General features: G+C 36.3%; 1 protein-coding gene across 2 annotated transcripts in view; it reads left to right on the forward strand.

The window, feature by feature from the left end:
• Positions 1 to 1,202: 1,202 nt before the first annotated feature.
• LOC110446215 (tumor necrosis factor ligand superfamily member 6-like) overlaps positions 1,203 to 5,623 on the forward strand; it is an 11,674-nt gene continuing 7,253 nt past the window's right edge. Inside the window, exon 1 of one of the 2 annotated variants that reach the window (XM_021491252.1) lies at positions 1,203 to 1,567. The gene's annotated coding sequence lies outside the window, so the exon portion shown is untranslated. Of the gene's footprint in view, positions 1,568 to 4,715; positions 5,196 to 5,623 lie in introns of those variants that run through there. The other variant, XM_021491253.1, reaches the window with a different exon arrangement.

Raw genomic sequence — 5,623 nt, forward strand, 5'->3', positions numbered from 1 at the left:
CAGATAGGTCTCTGGATCCGCCGCCACTGAACAACAAAAAGAAAGAAGCCTATCATAACGTCGAGTAAATAAGTAAAGGTGCGGTTTAAACAAACGTCTAGCTCCCTACATCCACTAGTTGTAGCTGTATGTTTGCCACTTGTAACAAACCCTATGTGAAGTGTACTAGAACCACAGCCACTGAACACCCCTCTATTTACATTATGAGATCACTTCCGACAATTACATGTTTCTAGCTGTATTGTGTATAAATAATTGTCTTGTATTTTAAAAACCTCTTGCTATCTTTACACTAAATTTTCTTTTAAATTTTGTTCTAAAAGCAGAAAAAGATTAACATCCTGCCCCAGTTTGAGTTGTGGGCCATTCTTCCTGATTGTTTTATTTGTTTTGGAATTTTCCAAATATATTTTGTTTAAATAAGTGACAATAAAAATGTGCGGGTATCTGCTCGCTTTATACAGGAAGGAGCAAGTATCATTATCACGTAATGTAATAGTGATTTACAGCAGCGATGAATATCGTGCGATTTATTCATTGATTTTTTTGACCAAATGCTTGTTCGTGACAAAGAAAAATTGAATTATCAAAGCACACGTGTACACCCTTTTATCTAGATTCGCAATTATTCCAAAGGAACTTACCCATAATGCAAGATCCTCGGTAAAGTGCTAAGCTGACACAGACTAAACATATACCCTACTTTCAAAACAACTTAGTAATAAATGAGATTTTTAATAACTTGAATTTATCATCTGTGATATGTCCATCGTATGTCTTTTCTGTTATTTGTACTTCTGTATTCCTTTGTGTCGTAAAAATAGCGTTAGCGTAAGGGCGTCAGTGTGACACTGTAAATATATCATTTTGAAACCTGATACATTTATATTTGTTCCAATTATAAACGTTTGAGTCGGGTTAATATTCTTGAGGTCGTTCAAACTTTTAACATTTCTGAACTGGGTAAATGTTTTTAACCAGTTCATTGATTTAAAGGTTGAAAGTATTGAACAAAGGTGTTCAATATGATACCAAACAAAAGGAATCGGTAGAACTCCCATAGATTAATAATCTTCTTTATCAATACAAATAGCTGTTCCTATTCAGTAACAAGTTCATTCACCCGGCTCGCGCTTCCTACATCCACTAGTTGTAGCTGTATGTTTGCCACTTGTAACAAACCCTATGTGAAGTGTACTAGAACCACAGCCACGGTATACCTCTCTATTTACATTATGAGATCACTTCCGACAATTACATGTTTTAGGTGTTGAGTGACCTACAAATTAAAACTGGTATCAAACAGTATCGCACAGGTAAGCACATATATATATATACCTGCGCGCGTGGATAGGTGTATTTAATCTACTGCTACACGAACTGACAGTAGACATCGGATATTACTTATCATTACATTTATGAGTCACATCGGATTGGATTGGTTTTTCTGGAGTAGATTCCTAATTCGACAAAGGAATTGACAAGGATATATCAGTACCCGACTGTACGCTAACACCAGTACACGGCACACTGGAAAACACCAAGATTTCTTCAGATCTATGAACAGGTAAGACAAATAATAATATTTTTCTTTGCACACTTTTTTGTTTTTATTTTTGTTTTATTATTATTAAATTTTATGACAGTTAATTTATAACAAAATTAAACAGACGTGGTAAATGTATTGATGTCTTTGCTTGCGAATGCACCTGTATAACGCGAGCGTGTGCAGCAGATTCAAAGACACATGTCAGTTTTCACTTTCGTTTAAGCGTAAAATAAAACCGAAACTAGAGCACAACGGGATGTGTACCTTACCAACGTCTAGTTAAAGAGGACAGAGCGCTGCCAATACAGACATACACAATATACATACTTATTAATTGATCAAATTAACCGTATAAATAGCGTCAGAGCAGGAGATGGTTGTCCGATTTAATATTAGCTTTATGACTGCGACGAGTCTATGTTCAAAAATTTGTTGTTCATTTTTTATATTTGTGGGAACTGACTTCTCAGTTTGCTGTCACTGGTGTTATTAATGGAAAGTTTTGAACTTAATTGATGCTGTAAAAAACTAACAAGTAAAACAATTCCTTAATTCAAATATTGCCGAATATATGCTTGATGGTCGACGTCCACTCTAGCAAATTAACTGCTGAGCGTCCCGTGGTCAGTCTGACAGTAATTCATCATAGCGTGGCCATTACGTCAAGTTTGGCAGGTATTACGGGGGATATTTCAAAATTATTAAGTCCTGTACGAAATCCTTAAAACAGAAAATGAAAGACATAGCCTATAAAAATGTGTATCCACTTATGTATGTCAAGTGTTGCTAAGTACTTGACGGGGCTTAAGACATGTGAATAACAACTTGTAAACTGCATGTGTTGGGATGTCGGGAGTTTCCTCGGCGGCGTTACCCGTCATGTTTCGGCATACATAACTCATATATGCTGCCAACCATGATTGCCATTCGACATGTGGAGGACACGCTCGCTAGCAGGGTGTCATATTTTATGAAATTGTTGTGTATTTATTTGTTAAGTTATTTGGAGGAGCAGTATTTGCACTTGAGTAAAAAAAAACATCTTGGTTGATCGTTTATTGTAACTTAAGAATGTCTGTTGCTCTGGAGATATAATTTGTTAGGTGGTGTTTGGTGTTTGGGNCCCCCCTTCTCTCAACCTCACTCCACCAGCTGGTATAGTACTTTTGTCTTTAAGCAAGTGCTAATAAGTACAAATATTTGTGTTGTGCTTTATTTCGCGGTTATTAAATCAGTGTGGTGTATTGACACATTTTGATACACTGAAACAAAATGACATATTACCAATGCAAAAATTCGGGAATGTGCATTATATGTACATTATTGTACATTGTTCGCATGTTGAGTCCGCGGACACAGAGTATCGTAGATAGAAACTTGCAGCGCGGGACGTCTATTACAGGTGTTACAAGCGTTCTCCCGAGGGGATTGTTTCAAGTTTTATTCGAACTTTGGGCCATTGGCCCATCAGTATACGATACATATTATACACAAATCATGGACAATGTACAGAGAATGAAGACAATCATATTCCATTATAATACCCTTAATTTGTTTGCCTCATAGATGAATTTTCCTAGTACACACAATACTTTAATAGTATGGACACTCAATAACAGAACGACTTTAAACACAGATGTTTTTTTCCAGTAATAGCTTTTGATAAAACGAGATCTGAGATTTTGGAATTTAGAACAAACCAATAAAAAATGAAATTCGTCCTCTACTTCAGAGGGGGAGTAACACTGTGTACAATATCCACGTTATGTAGGTATATTATTATACCTTCTAACTTCTACAGCCAAAGAATGGGTAGATGTACGGATTCGAGTTAAACAAATGCGATATTTCTTTGGTATATATTTTGTGAGGTAAAATTGCAATGATTCTCCAAAATCTATTGCATGTTTTTCCACTGTTGTTTTATCAATGGTAATAACAAATTGTGCTGAGAAATACATGGATCCAGAGGTATACTGTAACTTCTGTTTTAAATCATACACTGAGTGTTCATTAATTGCAACATGAACATACTGCAGATGTCAACTGCAATAATAACACTGGTGTGACCTAAATTCCTTAATGTTTGTTGATAATTAGAATGTAGGTCGAGTGATTTCGGTTTCATAACAACATCGTTACACGAAAATAAACATTTAATCTGTTCGTATCTCCGCACCGATCTAATCATCTGGATATCGGGACACAGTGTCGATAACTGGTCAGGGGTCAAAATGGCGAGTAAATCTTTCATAACAACGAAGTCATTTTTAAATTCATAAATGAAGGGAAAACCATAAATCATTGTTATAAAAACTTATGTGACAATACCTGTAGTTACTAAAGAAGTAAAAGCAAATATTTGAATTTTGCAACGCGTCTTAGAAATTTTTCTTTGTGAATATCGATCACTTGAATCTGTTCATACTTATGTATTAACCTAACTGTGAAATAGCAATTCAGTTGAAACAAGTGTTAAAATGGATTGTTTTTTTCCGAGCTATTTGACAGGAAATATACAGTAAAAGAAGCTTCGGCTGGTCCCTCCACTATAACAAAGCATGAATCTCGGATTTGATCTTTTATATTTTTACATGTGGAGGGGGTGGGGAGGTGGGGGGTGGAAATATTAATTGACACGTATTTAAAAAAAATACCACTGAAGTTATACTAACATGGGAAGCAATAAAGTATATACAAGATTACATTAAGACCTGACTTAAAACGCAAATGTAGTATAAAATAGCATCATCCCTTAAGGACGAGTATAAAAAGTAGACTCCAAAAGTCAGGGAACGTGCACTGCAACAACAATAACAGTGTACTGAGGAAAACCTGGAGACTGATGACATAACCAGTCCATCCGACATAGCCAGGGGAAGTTCAGTTTGACGATGCGTGTTATAACCTCAGAATCATGACTGTCTCTAACGACCAAATAGTAACTGCTCCCTCGGGTCCGGTCCGCCTTGTCACCGTTTACTATACACCACAATAGTGTACCCGATGACCCCAGCCCTAATTTTCCACGTAAAGGAAATAACAACAAACGCGTGTAGCGGACCCTGGATGTTCAATCGAGTCACTCCCTCCCTCCGTCTGTGTAATCCGACATGAAACGGTAGCCGTTTTTGTCCGTGTACTCTGTGGAGTAACAAACCTATATTAAAACCTCCTCACAAGTCTCCCTATGTATAGTTTTTGCCAGGCCTTAGACAACCTGTTTCTCAGCTATGCCATGGCCGAGTTCACAGGAACCAAGATATGTAGAATACTCGTTCTATAATGCCCGATTGGCATGGGAAATGCATTTTGGATTAAAAAAAATAACGAGTGCTTCGCAGTACACGTAGCATCAAGTACACGATCGCACAGACAGACCCTTAAGCCCACAGATGTGCTCCCAGTAACGGACGCCAGACCATGCATACGGACGTTTTTCTGCAGGGACAGACACATATTATAATTAACTAGTTCGTTTTCTAATCTATTTAAACATTACAAAATATTCTTAAAATACTTGATGCTGAAAAGGAATTTAAGTGAAACTAGTTATAAGTATGTAGGTGGCTATCAGGACTACATACATGTACGTATCACGTGTAGTGCTAATGGAATTCAAGCACGTGTCGTCAATATGTTGATGGTGAGTGAATTATTCTCATTAGATTTTTATTTTAGATCTAGGAATTTTAATTAATTCTTTTATTAAATGCAATGTGCAGGTATAAATAGCTGATTTACGTTAATTATCTTTGAAACTAATAGGACAGGACGACAGATAAAGAAAGGATTATGTTATCATTACATCCGGAGCAATGTTTTATTAGTTTTCTCTTCCTCTCGAAATATTTATAGAACTTTTGATACCGTGATGTGGGTACAAGTATGATTAACGCATACAATTTACAATGTCTATTTGATATTAAAAACCGTGTCATTAATTTGCATATCGATGTTTATCTACATAATAGCAGTACGCCGTTCATGTAACTAGAAACCGATGTCACGCGAAGACCAGATAAGGAAGTTTTTAGTGCCTTAATTGATTGATATTTTTCTTTTCTCCCCCCC

This window comes from Mizuhopecten yessoensis, unplaced genomic scaffold, assembly GCF_002113885.1.
Source record: "Mizuhopecten yessoensis strain PY_sf001 unplaced genomic scaffold, ASM211388v2 scaffold2641, whole genome shotgun sequence".
NCBI lineage: Eukaryota > Metazoa > Mollusca > Bivalvia > Pectinida > Pectinidae > Mizuhopecten > Mizuhopecten yessoensis.